Source organism: Palaemon carinicauda, chromosome 4 (genome assembly GCF_036898095.1).
Source record: "Palaemon carinicauda isolate YSFRI2023 chromosome 4, ASM3689809v2, whole genome shotgun sequence".
NCBI classification, from domain to species: Eukaryota; Metazoa; Arthropoda; class Malacostraca; order Decapoda; family Palaemonidae; genus Palaemon; species Palaemon carinicauda.
In genome coordinates, this window is record NC_090728.1 from 96,672,887 (window position 1) to 96,696,943 (window position 24,057).

The window sequence follows — 24,057 nt, forward strand, 5'->3', positions numbered from 1 at the left end:
ATCTCGTTTCTGAGATATACTAGAAAGTCTGCGATATCTGGGACTGAGGCTTTGAGGGGTTTTATGCGCTTCGAAGCGCACCACTTCGTGAAAGAGGCCCACTTCGCTTGGTAGACCGCTGCCGACGACCTTCTCAGGTATCGCGACATCCTCTTAGCCGTTCCTGACGAATATCCTTCCTTCCTCAGGAGGCGCTCGATAGTCTCCAGGCGTGAAGGCGTAGAGACTGTGGGTTGTCGTGGAACCTGAGAAAGTGTGGCTGTTGTAGAAGATCTGACCTGTCGAGGAGTGGCCACGGAGGATGGTTCGTTAGGTCTTTTAGGTCTGCGAACCACTCTCTCTCCGGCCACCAGGGCGCTACCAAAGTCATCCTTAAGTTCCGGGCAGCCCTTACTCTGTTGAGCACTTGCCTGATAAACGTGAAGGGGGGAAAAGCGTACACGTCTAGGTTGTCCCACTTGTGCTGAAAGGCATCCTCCAAGGCTGCCTTTGGGTCTGGGACAGGAGAACAATACACGGGGAGTTGTGCGTTCAGCTTGGTTGCAAAGAGGTCCATCACCGGGGAACCCCACCGCTGAATGATGAGCCTGGCTTCTTCTGGGAGGAGGGACCATTCTGTTCCTACTATCTGACCCATCCTGCTGAGACCGTCGGCTAGGACGTTCTTTTCCCGGGGATGAACCTTGCCAATAACACTATCTGGTTCGAAGGGACGAACTTGAAAGAGATCTCTTTCCACCCCTTCGAATGAGAGACGTCATAAGACAGCCCATGGATCTCACCTACCCTTATCGCAGAGGCTAAGGCCAACAAAAAGACTGTCTTGAGAGTGAGATCCCTGTCTACAATATCCATCATTGGTTCGAACGGGGGGCTACTTAACATCTTCAGGACCCTAGCTAAGTCCCACTGAGGCACCCTAACAGTTTGCGGGGGGCAGGACTGTTCAAAACTCCTGACAAGCATAGAGATGTGTCTAGAGGAGCCCAGGTCGATGCCCTTCAGAAGGAAGACTTGACCCAAGGCTGCTCGTACTCCTTTTATAGCTGGGATTGACATCCCTATCTCGTTTCTGAGATATACTAGAAAGTCTGCGATATCTGGGACTGAGGCTTTGAGGGGTTTTATGCGCTTCGAAGCGCACCACTTCGTGAAAGAGGCCCACTTCGCTTGGTAGACCGCTGCCGACGACCTTCTCAGGTATCGCGACATCCTCTTAGCCGTTCCTGACGAATATCCTTCCTTCCTCAGGAGGCGCTCGATAGTCTCCAGGCGTGAAGGCGTAGAGACTGTGGGTTGTCGTGGAACCTGAGAAAGTGTGGCTGTTGTAGAAGATCTGACCTGTCGAGGAGTGGCCACGGAGGATGGTTCGTTAGGTCTTTTAGGTCTGCGAACCACTCTCTCTCCGGCCACCAGGGCGCTACCAAAGTCATCCTTAAGTTCCGGGCAGCCCTTACTCTGTTGAGCACTTGCCTGATAAACGTGAAGGGGGGAAAAGCGTACACGTCTAGGTTGTCCCACTTGTGCTGAAAGGCATCCTCCAAGGCTGCCTTTGGGTCTGGGACAGGAGAACAATACACGGGGAGTTGTGCGTTCAGCTTGGTTGCAAAGAGGTCCATCACCGGGGAACCCCACCGCTGAATGATGAGCCTGGCTTCTTCTGGGAGGAGGGACCATTCTGTTCCTACTATCTGACCCATCCTGCTGAGACCGTCGGCTAGGACGTTCTTTTCCCGGGGATGAACCTTGCCAATAACACTATCTGGTTCGCTTCCGCCCAATCTAGGATCTCTAGGGCGAGATCGCACAACTCCCTTGATTTTAGGCCTCCTTGCTTCTTTATGTACGCTACCACTGTGGCGTTGTCGCACATCAACGCCACAGTGTTTCCCCTTAGTAGATCGATGAAGTGCAGGCAAGCTTTCTGGACTGCCTTCAACTCTAGGACATTGATGTGTAGGCCTTTCTCCCCGTCCATCCAGGTTCCTCTCGCCGTCCCGTTGAGGAGATGGGCTCCCCATCCCTGGTTGGAGGCGTCTGTGAAAAGGATCCCCTTGAGCGAGTTCGACCGGCAATGCCACCATTCCAGGGAGGGTATTGTGTTTGGCAGGACTGGAATTAATTTCTGGGGCGAGTCCAGTTGGTTCCAGAAGTTCTTCAGGTTCCATTGGACGGCCCTGAATCTGAGTCTCCCCTGGGGAACCAGTTTCTCCAACGACACCAGATGACCTATTAGCCTTTGCCAGTCCTTCGCCCTCCTGGGTTGCCCCGACAGAAAAGGAAGAAGGATCTTCATAAGATTGCTTACCCGCTCCTCTGACGGAAAAGCTTTCACTAGTAGGGAATCCAGTGTCATCCCCAAATAGGTCATTCTGGTGGAGGGAGATAGGTTTGATTTTTCTGGGTTGATCATGATACCCAGACCCTTGCAAAACTGGAGAAGTTTTATACCCTGCTCCTTCAAAACGTCCTCTGAGGAGGAAAGAAGCAACCAGTCGTCCAGGTACCGGATGAGGCGAATGCCCCGCTCGTGAGCCCACACCGAGACTGTCGTGAAGACTGTCGTGAATACCTGGGGAGCTGTCGACAACCCGAAGCTGAGGGTCTTGAATTGCAGGATCTGGGTACCCCATTTCACCATGAGAAACTTCCAACTTGAGGGATGGACCGGGATTTGGAAGTATGCGTCCTTGAGGTCTATGGTCATCATGTAGTCTTTCTCCCTCAAGGACAGCAAGACTGACTTCGGAGTGTCCATTTTGAAATCTGTCTTTCGCACAAACTTGTTGAGAGCTGACAGGTCTACTCACCGGTCTCCATCCCCCCCGTCGCCTTTTCTACCAGGAACAGGCGGCTGTAGAAACCTGGCCCTGGGTGCAGGATCTCCTCCATGGCGCCCTTCTCCAACATCGTGGACACCTCTTCTTGAAGAGCCGCCCTCTTCAACGGGTCCTTGGGTGCCAGCCACTCCGACAGGCTGGCCGGAATTAAAGGCGGGGGCTCCGTCAAGAACGGTAGCCTGTACCCCTCCTTCAGTACGGATACTGTCCAGGGCTCTGCTCCGTGAGCCTTCCATGCTTGCCAATGTAGTCTGAGGCATCCCCCAACCTGAGGCTTGGGCAGGAGTAGGGGGCCTCCCACTCTACCTCCTCCTGGAGGAGCGGCCTGAACGGCCTCTCCTGGAGGCAGAATACCCTGTTCTAAACGAGGCCGACGCTGCTGGAGCTCCTCTACGGGGGTCTGAGGCGCTGAAGCCCACGAGGAAGAAGGGGCTTCTCTCCTCGTCAGGTTAGGCGGGGCCTGAGAAGTAGAGGGACCGTCTGATGCTGATCTCTTGTAGGGGGGCCTCCTTACCGGTTGAGGCCTGGGAGCGTTCACTTCTTTTCGTTTAGCCACCTTTTCCATGATCTCTTCTAGCTCTTTCAAGGGGAACAAGGAGTCACCCCACACAGGAAGGCTCCTCATGGCCCTCGCCTCCCTGTCTGGGACCTTCCGGGAAAGCTTCGCCAGAATAGTGTCCCTTTTGCGAAGAACTCAATTCGCTGCAAGGGCAAGGGACTGATACGTGAGGAACTTCAGGGTCTTGCCCCCGGAGATGATAAGTTCCCTCAGGAGGCTTTGCTGTTCCAGGTCCGTCAAGTCTTATGTGGCTTGAACACCTACCAGTGTGGAAGCCCACCAGTCCAATCAAGAGGAGACGTGCACCAAGTCTTTCGACATCTCCTCCATTATCGCAGCCTCCGACTGCGAAAAGCAAATCGGGGCTGAAGAAGCTCTGTCCTCCGTGGCACCCTATCCCAGAACGTCGAGGGCAGGCTCCACCTTGCAGGCTCCCGGTCGTTGTCCCTCTGGCATATAAAACCTACTCTGTGCCTTGAGCCCTTGGAGCAACTTCGAGGAGCTCTGCGTTTTGGGAGCTTCGGCATTGCCTGCCACAACTCTATCGACATGAGCCCGTCCCAGGACGAGATCTCTGGCCACAGGCAGGGCCAGGGAGGTTTTCTGTTGGACGAGTGCCTGCATCAAGCAGGTCAGGCTGGACCTCCAGTAGTCCTCATCGGTTGGAACCGGTTCTTCAATCCTATGATGCCTTCGAATCAGGCCTATAACCTTCCGATAGGCAGAGTCCTCGGTCGGGGAACCTTCTCTACCGTCCGCAGAACCTTCGGCCTGATCCCGAGGAGACGGGTCATTGGGCACTCCCACCGGGCGCTTCGGTTCTGGAATAACAGGCACTCCCCTGCGGTGGTACCGGTCTTCCCCGGCGGAAACCTCCGCACCAGGTTCGGGGGTCAGAACTGGCATCGCCGTGCCGGCGAGGACTACCGTTCGTGTATTCTCTCTGGGGGACGAGGACGCGGATCCCGTGGGCTGACCCGACGGAGGGAACCGTTCCTTAAGTCCGAGGGCCAAAGGAGCTGTGCTGATTTGGCCAGGCTGCCCGTAAGGAAGCACAGTTCCCCCCGCTGGGCGGGGTGAACCGGAAGCTTCGCGGCCTTACGCCTGCCTGAAGCGGCCTTCTCGCATTTCTCCCTGCGAGGGTCATATCTGCGTCTGGAGGATGGCCTTCGTGGCGAGAAATCCCTGGACTGCCGGTCCGGGGAACGCTGCAATTCAGACTTACAGGGAACGAAGACCCAATCACCATCGGGGGACCTACTCCTCCTGTACTTCCTCCGTGGAGAGCGGGACCGTCTCCTACTGAACCTCGAACGGGATCTTGAGCGGGAACGCCTGCTCCTGGACCGCTCTCTCCGGCGCCGATGTCTCCTCCTGGTTTCCTCTTCTGAAGTGAACGAAGCCCCACCATCCGAAGAGCCCGACGAAACTGTACCACCCGCACGACGGGCAGAAGCGGGGCCTACGGAGGGCTTCGCGACTTGCTGCGTACCAGAGGTCGAGGGTTGTTGGAAGGTTTCTGGAACCGCCGTCAGAGGAGCTGGAAAAGAGGTTTGGCGCCCTACACTAGGGAACCAGGTATCCAGGCCCTCTTCCATCCGCATTGGGGACCTACCTGGCGTTTTAGGGAGCTTCCACCCGAAGAGCTCACTTACCGTGGAGTCCAACTTACCCTGGGCGTCGCCAGCTGCTGAAGACCCTGAAACACAGGCCCACGAAGCGGGCGAAGAAACAGGCACAACATTACTACACCACAAGGGGTCGTCAGAGGAAACGTGCCCCCCAAGCACAAGGGCAGAGTCTCCAGAACCCCCAGACACAGCACTACCAGGCCCCCCACTAGCCTAAGAAGTCCCAGCAACCCCCACTTCACACACATTAGACTCCTGGGGAAGAACCCTCGGCTCTTTCCCCGCAACGGACTTACCTCGTCCCCTACTCTGGGTAGGGGAAGTCGAGACAGAAGCCCCGTCGGACCGTCCACTGGGTGACGGTAACGGCGAAGAGATGCTAGATTTCCTGCGCGAACGTTTCGACGACTTCTTCTTCGTAGTGCCGTAACGCACCCACTGTATCTCACTCCAACTAAAACACTCAATGCACGTATCCGATGGCGAGCACATCCTGCCCCTACAGGAAGACCAAAGGGAGTGAGGGTCTACTTCGGGCTTGGAAAGGAACGCTCCACACGACTTTCCGGCTCTAGGCCCAGGATAACAGCAGATCTGCTCCATAGCACACAACCACAAGGCACAGGAACGAAGGGAATCAAAGGGATACACTTGGGAAGCACAAGGAAGGGTAGTGAACACGCAAGAACACAAGGGATAAGCACAAAGATACCACGCGGGACACATGAGGCGGACACAAAGGGTCGAGAGAGACGAGAGCGACGTGAGAGTATGGTATCACGTCGCGACCAGAGAACTTACTGACTAACGGGACCCAAGCGGACCTCGACCTAGCTCAAGGCTACCCTCGGGGCACGCTCTCTCACTCCCGGGTTAGCCCTCCATAGAAAATGGGTATAGGGTATACTACACAAAACTCTGGTCGGTAGAGAGGAGATTACAGGTAACTCCTAAGAAAGTAGTTCGAGGTAAGTATTTGTGTTGGAACAAATATATATACATATATATATATATACACACACACACACACACACACATATATATATATATATATATATATATATATATATATATATATATATATATATATATATATATATGTATGTATGTATGTATGTATGTATGTATGTATATATATATATATATATATATATATATATATATATATATATATATATATATATATATATATATATATATATATATATATATATATATATATATATATATATATATATATATATATATATATATATCATCACCATCACCATCTCCTCCTGCGCCTATTGACAGAAACAGCCTCAGTTAGATTTCGCCAGTTGTCTCTATCTTGAGCTTTTAATTCAATACTTCTCCGTTCTTCATCTCCTAATTTGCGCTTCATAGTCGTCAGCCATGTAGGCCTGGGTCTGTATGTACATAAAGTACATGTGTACAGATATTACTAATTGTATTCTATCTTGTGGAAATATGTATTTTGCGTGTGGAACATTCACTTCTCAGGACTCAGAAGGACAGGAAATAGCACTCAAAATTACTTAAATATCAAGACAAAAAGGGAGCCCAAAACCAAAAACTAGTTTCTAAATGTATAGTAATACTGCATGTGACTGTTTAATTTTCTGAGTTTAGGAAATAATAGCACAAAACAAAACAAATACTATACGTACCACATTTAAGTGCCTTAGGTCGTTCTACATTATGCAGTAAGTTCAAAGTTCCTTCATTCATTTCAAAAACCTGGAAAGGAAGAAATATAACATTCTAAAAGAAACTTTTATTTTTACTAAAAACACAAGCTCTTTAAAATAGGGATCTGCCTACAGTGGAGCTGGAACAGCAGTTTAATAATTTAACGAGGAAATCAACAAGTAGCAAGTGTTAGCTAGTAGCCCTGTCCAAAAGACTCCCTTTTAACCTTCCATCCTGGACTGAGAAGGGGGTGTTGAGATAGCAAGTTTAACTTTTAAGCCTGGTTTTCATGGCTAGGAACATTACAAATTATTTTTAATATTTATTTGTTCCTTTAGGATAAGGAGAGACACTTATTGCTGGGAGGAAGTTCCAAAAGAACTAAATTGGTTGGTTCTTTTTCTTCGATGAAATATGCAAGTCTACCTGGGCCTGTACTGGAGCGAGGGGTGCTAAAGTGCCGGTCAATGATCAGTACCTGGCCACAGTCCAGCACCTTTGGGTCAGAACCCCAAGCTTAGGAGATCCCTCCCTCCCCAGGGTCTAAGGATAGAACCAGCAACGTAACTGATGGCCCATGAATGACCTGGCAGAGCCTATTGTAGTCGACATTGGTGAGGCGAGACTGATCTCTAGTACTGATAAAAGCAAACACAGAAGAGGTATTCTGTAACCTTCCCTCTGTTGGGAACTGGCCCCACCACCGTGCTTGGGGGAGTCAGCTGCATGCAAGCGAGAAACGGCTTTTTCAGGAGGTGCAATCTTCTCGAACCAGTGTAATGAAATACCCCTAGCAAAAAAAAAAAAAAAAAAAGGTAGCAGGTGAGGGAGGACAATTAAGCTACTTTAACACCTGGATGATGGAAAGAGTGCTCAGGCCTTTTAAATTACAGTGCATACACTATTAGATTGGCTACCAGGGTAGCCGTGCCAATATCCAAGGCTACTTAACCAGCTCATGGCCAAGATCTGCACAAGGTCAGGAGCTAGGTGGGAGCCATTAACCTCTTCTAAAATAGAGAAGTGAGATAGCTACGAATGCCACGGGACATCTTGAGATAGACCTTCCTAGACTTCTTCGCCTTCTTTTTCTTGAGAGAAGTACTAAAATCCGAAGGAAAAGTGGAAGAGCAAACATCAGCCACATGGGGGGAGGAACCACAGGAGTTTTTCTGACAGGAACCAAAACACCTTGGGCAACTGTCACTGGGGGGAGCGGTAGGCATTATCACTGGCACTAGGAGCACAGATACTGGTTTTGGTTTGGAGAAGGCACCACAAGTAATGTGGTTATTGCAGGAGCCACAAGCCCCAGGGTCACAGGAACATGGGCAAACACTGGCACACTAGGGTCCCAGCACAGATCCGGGGTACTGGAGGCTTCTTCTTCTCCGGTCTCACAGATACCCAAACTGAGGTTACTGAAAAAGGGTCAGGTACTGGGAATACTCTTCTGTCAGTAGCCATTGCGGGCAAAATAGCCTTAGCTACCAACTGCTCCAGTAAAATTATATACAGACTACCTGAAAGATCTAAAGGCCAAAACTTCTATAAATCAAACTTATTCGAGGCAGTCTGCATGTTAATAAAATTTCAAGCACATGACAGAGTGCAGAGCTTTCTAAGGGAACTTCACACACCATCAAACCCTGGAAAACTCGGTGTAGATCTGAGCTTAACTGGCTCCTGACATGTATTCCCCAGGGAATAACACTTTGAGAAGGATATATTCACAGCCAGATATTTGCTCAGACAGCTTCCATAACGTTTACAACGCTTCTAAAAAGCTCAAATCAACAGTTAAACGTTTACAACGCTACCATAAGGCTAAAATCACTGGCTACAACACCAATTGCACTCACTGCACAGCCTCTACATGTTTATAACGCTACGAAAAGGCTAGAATCACTAGCAATTCTTTCCTCAGACAATCTTCACAATGTTTATAGTGCTTGGATGGACGTGTCTGAGGCCTTTGACCCGCAGTGAACAAGTAACGAATGATGATAATGATGATGATGATGATATGAATATATGTACTGTAATACCATATGCACTATGTGTATTGAAAGTAATGTTGCACAGTATTGCATTGCTAGAACATGTTTAAAATTTAAGTATAAGCGAGCTAATGGCCTAAACTACAATAAAAGAGCTAATTAAGTTCTTCAGCATTACTTTGAGGCCAAGATCTACACTCAGCATATAGGAATGACTGCAAACAATGATGCCTCTTACAAACAGCACAGGTCAAATGTGCACCTGCAGCCATTTTGGCTATGAACAATTTGCTTCATCTCCATGCTGACAAGATGAAGCCAACATGCAAACATCCACACTGTAGGAAGAGAAAAATAAGAATCATAGATTTTAAAAATAATTTGTATTTTTCCAATATTCATAGTACAGAAGTATGTTTTCAACAAAGCTGGATTCGACTTTTAAAATTAAAAGTGGGGTGGCAAAAGTTAGCAGGAGAGGCAGGTAAGCCTCGTACACCCGAAAGGCCATTGAGCTCCCCGTTGACCTCAAACCTAGGACTTCCTGGGTGTAGTTGAGGCAGGAAGTGTAACTTGAGTATTCGATTCAGGTTTATACAGTTAGGAAAAATCATAAATTCTTAAAAGCAATTTCTATTTTTCCTAACTATACAAACTTGATTCATTAAATAGGAGTATGTTTTCTGTTGTTAAAACATATAATGAGTTGGCGTTAGTTAACAGTCAGGTGGTGGGGAAGTCCTGCCCACCCACCAGCCCGCTGATCTCCCACCTTGACAATAAACCTAGGATATGTGGGGTAGTTGAGGCAGGAAGTGTAACTTGAAGGACTCAGGATTTGGTTAGATATGGGAAAAATCAAAATTTACTTAAAACAATTTGCATTTTTTCTAACTATACAAACCCGAGTCCTTTAATAGGAGTATGTTTTCAGCAAAGTTGTACGAGACTGTTAAAACTTATGGTTGGCGGTGCTTACTGCTGAGTGACGGGGAAACCCTGCCCAGACAACAGGCCACTGAGCTCCCATTTTGACCTTAAACTTAAGACTTTCAGGGTGGTTGAGGCTGGAAGTTTAACTTTAAGGGCTCTAGTTTGTAAAGTTAGGAAAAATACACATTACTTTTACAAATTTGTCATTTATTCTTACATAAATGCAAACCAATGTCCTTTAATAGGAGACTTATCCTTTAGAGGAAGTCTAACAAACTAGCTGGTTTGCTTTCCAGGGAAATATCAAAGGACTTTGGTCCTGTATAGGAACAAAAGATGAGGCAGGTGTTAGGCTGGGTTACTACCAAGGACTGGTAGACTGTAAACACATCCTAGTGTAGGATATGTTGTCTAAATCTAGCAAAAATTAGTGCATGGTGCAAACTATGGGGAGTGAAGTTGAACCCTAACAGAACTCAAAGTATGATTGTAAATAGGTTGAAGACATCCAGATCTCTACATTGATAATATTTGTTTTTTTAATAAATATATGTATGTATGTATGTATATATATGTATGTATGTATGTATGTGTATATATATATATATATATATATATATATATATATATATATATATATATATGTATGTATGTATGTATGTATGTATGTATGTATGTATGTATGTATATATATATATATATATATATATATATATATATATATATATATATATATATATATATATATATATATATATATATATATATATATATATATATATATATATATATATATATATATATATATATAAAACAGAGAAAAATCTATTTTCGGGTGAGATAGCCATGTCGTCCTGATGGAAGGTTCCAGATAGTAGCTTCCAAGGGATATATGAACTACAGTGATAATCCCAGAGAATTTACCTTTAGGTCTCCAGAATTCTAACTCCTGGCGCGAATATCTTTAAAATTCTCTTAAGGATATCGCATAAATCAGGGGACGTATATCTTGATACGACACAGCAATCTTCACCACGAATAGCGTTTTTGCCCGGAGGGGGAAGAGTGGCAATCTTGGAAGGGGAGCATTTATCAAGATTACCCTATTTCCCATACTACTATTGAGTATCAAGATGGCGCTCATTCCTTGTAGCATTGAGCATTGTGCTACAGATATAATAATTTCGGGAGGGATTCTGCGAAGGCCTTTTCTACAGAAAAGGAGGGTGAGTCCATCAGGACGACATGGCTATCTCACCCAAAAATAGATTTTTCGCTTCGCTCAAAATCCGTTTTTCGGACTCAAGCCATGTCATCCTGATGGAAGTTTACCAGAGAATTACTAGAAAGTACTGTATCTGTGGATTTTCATCGGTGCCTTAACCTTGGGACACTTTTTCTATGGTCATCTGGACCATTGAGACAAATGACGTTACCGTTATCCGTCATTACCACATAATGCTTCAGTTCATAAACTTGCTTAGCGTAGTGTTTGTAGAACACTCTGGATGATTTCCATCCAGTATATGAGCGAAGACGCTCAAAGTCCATATACTGAAAAATGTTCAGTGATGAAGCAATTCTCCTCGGATCATGACCTGCGGGTGTACTGTCAGGATCTGCTCTGCGAATGAAGTAGGTGAGCTTCACCCTCAGTTGTTTTAGGGATAAGTTTGATCCTGAGGTTTCTCCTTTAAAGAGCTGTCCTCCCCTGAAGTCTGAAGTTCTACGAAGACAGAACTTTAGACACTCTACTGGACATAGAGAGACATCTTCCTTCAGAGGGCAGATTCTCCAGGGACCCCATCTTTTAGTGGGTAGCTCGTTCTTGGCAAGAGAGGTTTGATCAGGAAAGAGATTCAGTTCTCCCACTTCTGTGAACTGATTGTGGCCCTCATTTCTTGATAGGGCTACTATTTCACTAACTCTAGCCCCTGAGGCTATAGCAAACAGGAAAATAACCTTCTGGGTTAGATCCTTGAGAGAACAATCTTCATTGTTCACAGATGAGGCATAATGTAGGACCTTGTCCAAAGACCATGAGATGGGCTTCGGAGGAGCTGCAAGCCTAAGCCTAGCGCATGCCTTCGGGATCTTGTTAAAGATTTCGTTCGTCAGATCCACTTGAAAGGCATATAGAGGTCTAGTCAGGGCTGACTTGCACGTAGTTATCGTGTTGGCTGCCAGACCTTGATTATGAAGGTGGATAAAGAAGGACAGACAGAAGTCTATTGAAATTTCTTTAGGTCCTTTTGCTTTAACAAAAGCAACCCCCTTTTTCCAAGACGATTCATATTGTCTTCTAGTTGATTTAGACTTGTATTCTTCTAAGAAGTCTATACTGCCTTTTTTGGGCTCAGGCCATGTCGTCCTGATGGAAGGTTCCTTTAGTAGCTTCCTAGGGTGTATTTGACTACAGTGATATTCCCAGAGAATTTAACTTAAGGTCTCCAGAATTCTAACTCCTAGCGCGAATATCCTTAAAGTTTCCTTTTAGGATATCGCATAATATCAGGGGACGTATTCTTGACACGCCAAATAGCAATCTGCACCCCGCATAGCGTTTACGCTTCGAGGGGGAAAAGTGGCAAAATAAAGAGGAGCCGTTAATAAGGTTCCCTTCCTCCATTATTGTTTGAGTACACAGATGGCGCCATAATCGCCGCCATCTTCATTCCTTTTTCTGTAGCGATATCACTCAGTGGTTTTCCCAGTGCTCTCTAGTGATTTTGGATTTATTATGCAATCTCCAGCCTCTTCTGCCTCTGGAAAGTTGAGTATTTAATTCTTACGCTGTATAAATATACCTCTCGCCGTAAAGTAAAAAATTGAATCGAATTAAACATATTTTTTGGCAGAGATATTGCCTGGACCGGAGGCGTCTTCGGTGCTGTCGTTCGTAACGCAAGAGTTATTTAGTTACCCAGAACGACTTTCCCGGTATAATAGCTTAAATAATTATTTAGCTATTTAGTCTTCATTGCCAGGAATTAATTATATTATGCCGATAGTATTCATTTAGTTTGGCGAATTAGGTAGCCGATCTCGTTTACGCTAGGCTTTCTTGCATGATAAAATAAGTGTTCCTGGTGTTAATAAAATTTAAATGAAGATATTAGGCAATTTATACATGCAAGATATATGATTGCATATAAAATTTTCCTCTTCCAAGATAGTATACGAGAGAGCTTCGATGAGTTAGGTAGTCGATCTCACTGTCACTAGCATAGTAGCCTAGGGGCTTTAGTATACTTTCATACAATCTCCTCGGTTACCCTCATGTATAGGGTAATCCCTCCTTCCCTCTGAGTGTAGCCTAAGGCTACAATCCTAGTTGGTCTTGCCTCGAGTTGTCATTCACGCAAGACTAGGCTAGGGTTTTTTCTGCCCCTTCCCCTAGCTACAGATGGTAAGCTTTGGGTTTAGGTCAGAACCGGCAGCTGGTCGACAGGGTGAATGTATTCCCCTGTCGGGCTTTGGTTGTCGGCATAGGAGGCTTAGCCTCCCTAGACTGCACTTGAAGGGGTCATGTGATCCCCCTTCTCCCTGCGGTTTAGTCGACTAGTTCTGTGCTTGCAGACCCTAGGCTGCAGAATAGAGATTTTCTGCTGCCTAGGATGGTGCTGGCATTGGAACTCTGTTTCTCTATGATTAAGGGTGGCGGCTAGATGATGCCGGCCCCCTTACTGTATTGGCAGACCCTAGGCTGGGGAATGAATTCTCCGTCCGCCTAGGATGGCGCCGATATTGAAACAGAGCTTCCTCAAGGTGTGATAGGACCGGCATACTGCCAGCTCCTCTCACACCTTATACAGGACCCTTTTCCCTCCCCATTTTGTCCTTTAGTGATGGCCTAGCCATCACATCCCTTTTACCGTCATCCTGCGATCTCACCACTTGCCGGCAGGTTGTAGAGCCGGCTTGGGCTTCTGCTTGTATGGCCTAGTCGTTCAGCTTCCCTATCAGACACAGTGCTCCGGGACAGCTGTGTTGGCAGGACCAGCTGCCGGAAGAAGATCCATTGACTTTGGAGTGTACTTCAGTCCTCCCTTGGGCTGCCATTCACATCCCACGACCGGCAAGGAACGGCAACGGAGGTGGATGGGTGGAAGCTTGATTATCTTATATTCTCCCCTTCCATTAGAACATTAATTCTGGAGGAAGGAAGTGAGACAGTGCTCTTACATCACCCTTCACTCCTTGCTTTCTCTCTCGGCTAGTGCCGCCAGGTACTAACCTAACTGGCAGCTGCCGGCCACTAACCTAGCCGGCAAGACGCTGGCTAGACTTGTGGACCGACAGCCAATGATTTACTGACATAACTGATTTAGCCGGCAAGAGGCGGCACAGTTCGGGCTAACGGCAACTACCCTGTCACATAGAATGCTGCCTGGGCTAGTGTGCCGACATCCGGCAACCCGCCGGCGTCCGCTAAGCCACCGGCAATCCGGTGGGCCGCCGGCTACTAATTTTTCAATATTGTGTCAGTTGAACTGTGCCTTAGGTACTAGCCTTGCCGCCTACGTGCCAGTGACAACTACAGTATATGTATATATAGTAGCCAGTATATCTGTAGTATAGAACATACTGCAGACAGAAAACTATGGTATAAAAGTATACAGTAATTAAAATTTCCAGCATACTCTGTGTGTCCAGGCACAGTTTATTGTTGAGACCTTATAGATAGGGAAAGGATTTCCCTTTCTATATACTGTAATGATAGATGATCAATTATTAATGACCCTCATTATTAATCCTTTTGGAAGTTAGTGTTAGCTACACTCTTCTATCCTTATAGGCTAGATTTTTCCACCGGGCCTCCTGAGGAGGGTAACCCTAGGATTAATATTGAGGGAGGTCACCGCAATTGGCTGGGGAGGGAAACACATGTATGTCTTTCCTAATTCATTTCTGGCTTATCTATCGTAAGCTATATGCAATAAAATAAAATGGAAAATATTACTAATAATATTTATTAGTTTATCTAGTGAGATGAACTACAGTACAATATACTCATTTTATTTTTCTCTCTTTACAGGAGGACCATGTTAAGTGCGGCAACGTCTTCTGCAACGTACGCAGCAGGGACTTCTACGGCTACCTGGAGTGTAGGACACACTGCCATTGTTCCATCACCAAGGGACCTCTCAAATATTGGGACCCCCAGGTATGTACAGTGTGCAAAGACTTGGTTTATGAGGCTTTTGAGAACCCCAAGACAACGGAGTCAAGGGATCCAGCTCGGAACAAGCTGCGCAGATGGGTTCATGGCTTCCAGAAAAATGCCACGGGGCCTTACCTCCCCAATGGGCGTATGAGTGCCTATCTTTTCCCCAAAGCATCTGCAGATGCTGTCATTCCTCAGCCTCACCCTGAGATCCCTTGCATCCAGATAGCCGTGGACACGGATGTCTCGGATGCGATGAAGGACATCCATCTAGATGATGAGAGGATGTCAGAGATGTCAGAGGACACCGAAAAGGACCTTCTAGCTGAAGGTCAAGAAGAGGAGTCTACGTTGGCTCCAGAGACGGACAAGGATGAAGTCGAAACAGTGTCTGTTTCGTCGGTTCCTGCCCCAGAACCAGTGCCCTCCACGTCCTCCACTCCTCCACCTGATAAGTCGGATGACACCCTGTCTGCCATCAAAGCCATGATTGAGATGTTTCAGAAGAAGAGCGAAGAAAGGGAAGCTGCGCTAAGGAAGGAGATTCACCAGCTTGCAGCGGCCTGTGGGTCTCATAGGAGGCTTAATGTAAAGGATCTTCCCTCGTGCTCCGAGGTGAACCCATGGAGGACTGCCGAGTACATGCCAATAACGAACGGCAAGATCTTCATCTCAGAAAAGCTGAGAGCTGTCCTTATCGAGGACATTGAATTCTGGCCCAGCTTTGAGTCCTATCCTGACTGCTTTGTTCGTCTAAGGACAGAACCCGTCTCCAAGGAGGAGACAGAACCCAAGGTGGCCAGTGCTTGACCATACAAAGACTCGAGCTTTACTAGCCAGCAGTCTGAAGAACAGAGGCTTCACCAACTTTAAGGTGCCATCCCTAAGTAAGAAACACCCTTCCTTTCTTGCTCCAGCAACAATGGCCTTCCCCTTTGCGGAAAAAGGGTTCAAAGCCGTGATCAAGGCAGTGGAAGCTGGAAAACCTTGCCCTACACTGGAGGAGTGTAGGCCCCTTTCCCTAGCCCTGCCGACAGATCATAAAGACTGGAAGGATATTCAGCTTACCTTCTCAGTCGGGAAATTGGAGGCCGATATCGCTGGACGCCAGTTTAGCGAAAACCTCCCCAAGTCTAGGAAGTGCTTCACCTTTCTTAGGCATTCTAGAATGCGTTTTGAGGCTGGAAAGCCCGAAAAACCACTGATTGAATCCTCATCCCCAGGTAGATAATGTTTTGTGAAGGTGTCAGTTGTGATTTGGCCAGATTTACAACCAGACCTAGCTGTTGCGTCATGGACACTGTAACTTGAAGATCCTCCAGACACTTTTCTTGCGAACTGGCTCTGATTAGCCAGTCGTCCAGGTACTGTACATTGATATCCGTACCCCTTTTAGATGTAGCCAGCGAGCCACGTTGGAAACCACTCGAGTGAAAACATAGGGAGCCGTGTTCAGTCCAAAACAAAGTGCTTTGAACTGATAAGTAGTTGCGTGGTAAACGAATCTCAGAAATTTTCTGTAGTTCGGTTGAATTGGGACGTGAAAATACGCGTCCTGCAGGTCTATCGACACCATCCAGTCTCCTTGTCTGGTGCCTGCTAGGACTGACGCAGATGTCTCCATAGCAAACTTGACTTTGCTTACAAACTTGTTCAGAGGACTTACATCCAGAACAGGTATGCAACCCCCCGAGTTCTTTGGAACTAGAAAAAGTCTGTTGTAAAATCCCTCCGAAAAGGGGTCCTCTACAACTTCTATCACTGCTTTTGACAGCATCTGGTTGACCTGCTCTTGAAGAGCTGCTGCCTTGCTCCCCGAGTATGTTGCTGTTAACTCTAAGGGCTCTGACGAAAGAGGAGGCCTTCTTAGGAAGGGGATCTTGTAACCCTCCTTCAAGACATCGACTGTCCAGTCATTCGGTCCCCTTTGGCTCCACTCTTGCCAATAGTGGGATAACCTGGCTCCCATTTGTGTCTGGAGGTTGTAAGGCTCATTTTCTTGTTTTTGGTCGCTGCTTTGTAAATTTACGAGGTTGTCCTCCAGCAGCAATTCTCTGATTTCCTCTCGAAAGGGCTGGCGTGTGGGAGGAGCTTCCTTCTGCTTTCTGGCTAAAAAGCTAGCCGGGAGGACTTTCTTGGTAGTCCTGGTAATAAGGTCTTGCGTTGCTTGTTGCGCAAGAGCTGCCGACAAGTCCTTCCCTACATCAGAAGGGAAAAGATGATCACTTAAAGGAGCATACAATAGCTCTGATTTCTGAGGGAAAGTCAATCCTGACGACAGGAAAGAACACAGCATAGATCTCTTCTTAATAACTCCTGCCGTGAAAAGGGGAGGAGATTTCGACAGTCCCATCCCTCACGGCTTTATCGAGACAGGCAATAAGGTGCATCTGTGCCTCGGTCTTTTCATCTGTGACCTCAGCGAGGGCTCCGAGAGTCCAGTCCATCAGGATGAAGACCTCGATAGTTCTGAAGATTTCCTTCAGCAAGTGATCCATCTCCGACATGGACCACATCACCTCAGCCTTGGTCATGGCTGATCTACGTGAGGCGTCAACGAGTCTGGAGAAGTCCCCCTGGGAGGAGGCAGGAACTCCCAAACCGAGAACCTCCCCAGTCTCATACCACACACTGGATCTGGAGGCCAGTCTTGTAGGGGGAAAGGAAAAGGTAGTCTTTCCTTGATCCATTCTCTTGAGAATCCACTCGTTCAGAGTTGAGAAAGCTCTCTTGACCGATCTGGCTAGCACCGTTTTCTTAAAAGAGGAAGGTTTCTGGGGTCGACCCTTCAAAAACTGCGAGGGCGGGCTTTGAGGTACAGCCTGAGTAAAGTCCTCCGGATATAAGTCCGCTAGCACTGCCAGTAATCTCTTAAGATCTGCTGCATGAAGCATTTCCTGCATTTCCCTCACTGAGATCTCCTCTAAAGGGAGAGCGATCTTCGAAGTACAATGAGTGGGAGAAACACGCCTCGTCTTGTCTATTCTCGTCCTGCATGCTTCCAGCATGCTACGATGGAACGTCATGCATGAGTCCAGAAGGCTGCAAGGAAGCGTCATGCTTGCATGCGTCTTGCAAGCGTTCAGCATGTTGCGAGGGAGAGTCATGCTTGCGTGCGTCCAGCATGCTGCGAAGGAGAGTCATGCTTGCGTTCGTCCAGCATGCTGCGAGGAAGCGTCAACTATGCGTCCAGCATGCTGCGGGGGAACGTCCTGCTTGCATGCGTCCAGCATGCTGCGGGGAAAAATGACAAACTTATAACAGAGTTTGTATTTTTCCTAACATACAAACCCGAATTCTTTACTAAAAGAGATATTCTAGCGCGAGCTGGAAAATACGGCAGAAAACCTTAACAAGGTCGTTAACGACCGGGCCGGTAGTTATTCCCCTGTTGGGGGTGGGGGACTGCCGGCCGGCAGCTACTGAGTACCTTCAATCGAATTCTAGCTAGGACTATATTAGGGGGCAGTGACGGAGGGAAGATTTGAGTAAAGAATTCGGGTTTGTATGTTAGGAAAAATACAAACTCTATTATAAGTTTGTCATTTGTTCCTACACTAAATACAAACCCTCATTCTTTACTATAAGAGACTTAGTCTTGAGGTCAGGGTGGACGAAGGGTTCTCTATTCCTAGAGAAGATAGTCCTCAGACTCGACTATTAATGAACAATCTCCCATTAACTTTCTTTGTAGATCCCCAAATCCAGCATGACTGAAGGTTTGTAAATACGTAAAAACAAAAGTTTCAGCATGAAGAGGGTCGGGCACAAAACCAGGATACTTTCATACAAAGGGTTCCCCTGACCTTGAAAAGGGGAACCCTCGTGACTACGAGTATAACTTATACCCTGTGATAAGAGTCAGATGAGTTTCATACCTTATTTCCATTGATGAGTCCAGCCGAAACTGGTCACAGACTAGGATACCCAGATGGGAGGAAGAAAAAAGAGCAGAAGATAGATGGATGTTCTTCTAAAACCTAGTGTAACTCAGAATCCTCGAACAATGGCTACTGTCCCCTGAAAGGGCGTAAAGGTAGTTACAGCACCTGCTGACCTGCCACAATAGGTCCTATAGAAAAGGTGTTTAGAGACCTATGTGTCACATCTGATAAATGGTGAGAGGTGAATGTAGATTGGCGCTTCCAGACTAGAGCTCTTAAGACTTGGGAGACTGAAAAATTCTTTCTTGAGCCAGAAAGAGATGGTGTTGGGAGAGATTCTCTTCTTAACCTTGTTGGTACAGTACTGAGGAAGAGATGACGGAGGCATGGTCTGAAAGGTCTAGTGCGCTTCATTTATTTCCTTAGCGCCCTGACCGGGCACAGTAGCAATTGGTCAGTATCCTGAGTTGCCCTATTGAGGCTGGAAAATTTAAATTCTCTAAACCTCTCATCGGCAGATGAAGGATTCTGGGTTTTGGCCACAAAGCTTGGCACGAAGTTGAGAGAGACTTCCCCCCCATCCTCTAGTATGGGTGACTTCGCAGGATAGACCGTGAAGTTCACTAACCCTTTTTGCCGAGGCCAGAGCTACAAGGAAGACGGTCTTAAGGGTAAGAAAGAAATCAGAGGCCCTATTTAAGAGCTCATATGGAGGTCGCTTTAAGGAGCGTAAGACCAGGGACACGTCCCAAAGTGGTGGTCTAATCTCCACTGGGGGGCAAGATCTCTCAAAACCTCGAATCAACAAGGTGATATCTTCTAAGGTGGAAACGTCAACTCCTCTCAGTCTGCAGATGAGGCTTAAGGCTGAACGATAGCCCTTAATTGCCGAGACTGAAAGGAGTTTCTCCTCCCTGAGGTAAACTAGGAAGTCTGCCACTAAAGGAAGAGAGGGATCGAGTGGAGACACGCCTCGCCCTCTACACCAAGCTGCAAACACTCTCCATTTTGCTTGGTAGAGGTTTGTGGAAGATTGGCACAGGTGCCTGGACATGAGTTCAGCCACCTTTCCTGAAAAGCCTCTGCTTCTGAGGAGAGACTGGACAGCCTCCAGGCGTGAAGTTTCAGGAAGTGGATTCTCCCGTGGGGGATACCACTGTGTGGCTGCGTCAACAGACGGGGTTCTGGAGGGAGGAACCTCGGCACTTGAACCAGCAAGGAAAGGAGATCTGCGTACCATTCCCTGCTTGGCCAAGCCGGAGCTATTAAGTGTTAGCTTGCAGTCCCGTGAGATCCTGAGTTTGTTGATCACCTTTCTGAGCAGGCAAAAGGGAGGGAAGGCATAAGCGTCCAGGTTGTTCCAGGAGTGTTGGAGGGGGTCCTCGATCGCTGCCCGATGGTCTGGAACTGGGGACCTGTAGCGGGGAAGTTTCGAATTCAGAGAGGTGGCAAACAGATCAATTGTGGGTAAACCCCACAAAGCTATTACTGTCTTCGCTACTCGAGGATCCAAAGACCATTCTCCACTCAGCACTTGGTGATGCCTGCTCAGCTGATCCGCCATGATGTTTCTCCAGCACGGAATAAACCTGGATGAAAGAGAAATGTTGCGGCTTTCTGCCCACTGGCAGATCGGGACTGCTAACAGACAGAGGTCTCTTGGCAGAGTACCCCCTTGCTTGTTGATGTACGAGACGGCTGTGGAGTTGTCACTCATCAGAACCACCTCTCGTCCGCGTAGATCTTCTACAAAGAATTTTAGGCCTTTCCAGGCAGCTAATAATTCTAGGTGGTTTATATGGAGAGAACTCTCTATCGGAGACCAAACTCCCGATGCTAATTTGGGGCCTAGGTGGGAACCCCATCCCCGTAGCGACACGTCCGAAAAGAGTTTTAACTTCGGACTCGGGTTTTGGAGGGGAATGCCCTTTTGGGTGTTCTCTCTGGTCGACCACCAATGAAGATCTTGTAGCACCAGACTTGGAACCTCCACTGCCAAGAATGAGGGATCTGACTTTTGAGACCAATGGGTCTTCAGATGCCATTGGAGACTTCTCATTCTCGATCTCCTGCCTGGAACCAGTTATTCCAGAGAGGCAAGATGGCCCAAAAGACACTGCCACGACTTGGCTGAAGGTGGTAGTGGAGACAAGAGATGGCCGATGGACTGATCCAGTCTCCGAAGCCTGTCTTCCGACGGAAACACTCTCCCTGCCTGGGTGTTGATGGACATACCCAGATAGTTCAAGACTTGGGTCGGAGTTAAGCAAGACTTCTCTGCATTTACAAGGATCCCCAGATCCTTGCAAAGATTCAGAAGTCTTCTCAGATGATCCAGAGCTAGCTCCTTGGACGAGGCCAAGAGTAGCCAATCGTCCAGATATCTTAGCAGACGAATTCCATGTTTGTGCGCCCACGAAGATACGAGTTCAAAGATCTTCGTAAAGACCTGTGGGGTGGTCGAGAGGCCGAAGCACAGGACTTTGAACTCGAAGATTTGACCCTGAGCCAGGAAGCGTAGGAATTTCCGAGATGTGCAATGGATTGGCACTTGGAAATAAGCATCTCTCAAGTCTAGAGATGCCATGAAGTCTCCTGGACGTACTGCTTGAGACACGGAGGCCGCTGTCTCCATTTTGAATGGAGTCTGCTTTACGAACTGGTTCAGAGTCGAAAGATCTATCACTGGTCTCCAACCTCCCGAGGCTTTCTCTACCAGAAAGAAGCGACTGAAAAAAACCCCGGGGAAGAGTCGGAGACCTATTGAATGGCGTCTTTTAGAAGCATGCTCTGTATCTCCCGAGCTAGGGCTTGCTGTTTCCCGGGATCCCGAGGGATCTGGGAGGACGAGATCGGGGGAGGAATTAGAGGAGGAGGAGAGTCTATGAAGGGAATGCGGTATCCCCAACGAAGCACCCTTATGGTCCATTGCATGGCCCCCCTAGCTTTCCACCTCCTCCAACTCCCCTGCAGGCATCCCCCTACGCATTGTGAGGGGGGAGTCGAGACCCTATTTCTGTCTAGGGTTCCTCCCTCTGCCTTTAGCCATAGGAGGAGCCAACTGTCCTCTGCCCATAGGTTTGGGTGTAAACGAGGGGCGGCTGAGGCTCTTGGCTGGCAGTGGAGTTGCGATTGTTGTCTTGGGTTGTGGAGTTGGTTGTTGTTGCATTGGACGAAAAGAAGCAGCCTTTTGCATTGCAGTGTCCTGCATCTCCTTCCTCCAAGTCTCTAAGGTAGAGGAGACTGCTTGTCTAGAGAAGAGGAGAGGTTGTAAAAGATCAGAGTTCCTCAAATCAGATTTCTCAGATTTACCGATGCTCCTATGCAGTTTGGAGACTACCGATTCCCTCCTTTTGAGAATCCAGTTGCCCCACATCGTTGCAGCCGCAGCAGTTAAAAAGTCCCTTGTCTTGGCCCCAGCAGCCAGGACTTCCTGCAGGGACTGCATGGAATTTTGGTTTGAAAGGTTCTCGTGACTAGCAAGGTAGCCCACTGTGCCAGACCATGTGTCAAACCAGGAAAGTGCCTCTAGAAGAGACATTGACGCTGCTTCCATTGTCGAGGCTTCTGCTGCGGTAAAGGAGACTGGAAGGGAAGAGAGTCTCTCTGCAGAGCAGCCAGGTGTAAGCCTTGCTGTGATGGGATCTAGTGTCAAAGGCGAAGGGTTGGCGTCTCTGACCTTGTAAAAGCGCCTTTGCCTCGAAAAAGGAAACTGCAGCAGTTTATGGGATCCTTGAGACTTCAAGGAACTCGTTTCCCCCGAGACCGCCTGCGAGACCTTCCTCAGACGGCCTGCAGTGTGAATAGACCAGGGAAATTCGATTCTGGTCTTAGGGTTTGGTGGAGGACAACATAGTCTGTCTAAAGCTGGAGCGTCAGTATGACGAGGCGACAGGTGTAAATCTCCGAGACCTGAGATATTACACATTGTTCTTAGAGCCCTCAGATAGGAGGACTCTAAATCTTTTGATGGTTGTTCCTTCGAGGAATCCTCAGGTCGCGCTAATTCCTCGTGAGGAAGGGCGGTCGAAGCCTGAATGTCTAAAGGTAATGGCGAGGTAACATACTCCATTGTCGACAATCCAGAGGAAGGCTGAGCGCTGGTTGATGGCACCGCGCGCGCAAGATCCTGCCTGGAAGTTGAAGGTTTAGGCGAAGGCAACCGAATTAACGGTACTGTCTCAATACGAGAATGCATTGATCGGCGGTCTGGCCTTTCTCCTCTGTTCTCAGCCGAAGAGGAGAAGGGCTGAACCTCTGCGTCTTCTTCCGAAGTTCTCGCAAAGCCCATATTTCGTAATTCATTCGAAAGTACGGAAATGGGTGTTGTTCTGTCTAAAACGTGAGAGCGCGATGAATGACCTCGCGCGGATATGTCCGAAGATTTGCTCGCTCGGAAGTTTGACGTATGGGAGCGCGCTCTCTCTCATGAAACTAAGTGACGGCGAGAAGAAGTGTTCTCTCTCGCTTCCCCAGCGCAAAACTGAGCTCCTCGCGAAGAAATGTGAAGGAGAGGAATTGCGCTCAGAGTGTTCTCTTTCCTTGGTTGCGCTCTGGGCACGATCAGATTTAACCTCGCCCCAACGGGAGCGCTTATTGCGCTTGAGAGAACTCTCTCGTGAAGAAGAGCGCAAACGTCTTGTAGAGCTCTTCTTCTTATAGTGCCTAGATGATTCCCCGCGAGAGGAGGACGATCGCGAATCAGAGCGATGGTGGGAGGAAGTATTCCTCTTATGTTTGTGACGAGAGCGCTTATCGCTTCTCGGCGAGACATTTCGTGAAGAGATAGAAGGCGAGGAAGAACGAGAACGATGACGTCTCTTCCTATGTCGCCTCTCTCTCCAACAAGAACGTCTTGGCGAAGGAGAACGAGCTCTCATTTTTCTCTTCTCTTCTCTCTCTCCTATCCTCTACGGAGGACGAAGACGAGGAGGAGGAGAAGGAGGAGGTATCGCGATGATCCCGCTTGCGACGTTGTTTCGTAGTAATGCAAGCGAGGGGCGAAGTAGGCTCCATAGGGGCTGACGTTATTACCTCCGCTGACACTTTAGCGGGCGCCGATTGAGCTGACGGGATATCGGCGAGGTCCGGAACTCCCGAGGGTTCCAAAACAGAAGGGACTTGAGGTAAAACTGTGCCTGCGAGGAACTGGTTCCACACTTCCACCGAAGGAGAACCAGGAAGTCCAAGGGCAGGCCATACCGCTCGCACGTTACCTGGAATAGAAGCGGTAATAGAATTATTTCCGATGACTGAAGAAACTATCCCACTGGGGAGGAACTTGATTCGCCTGCCCCGGGGGAATGGGTGTTAAGTCAATGGTGCCGCTCTTCCTTGACTTCCCCCCGGAG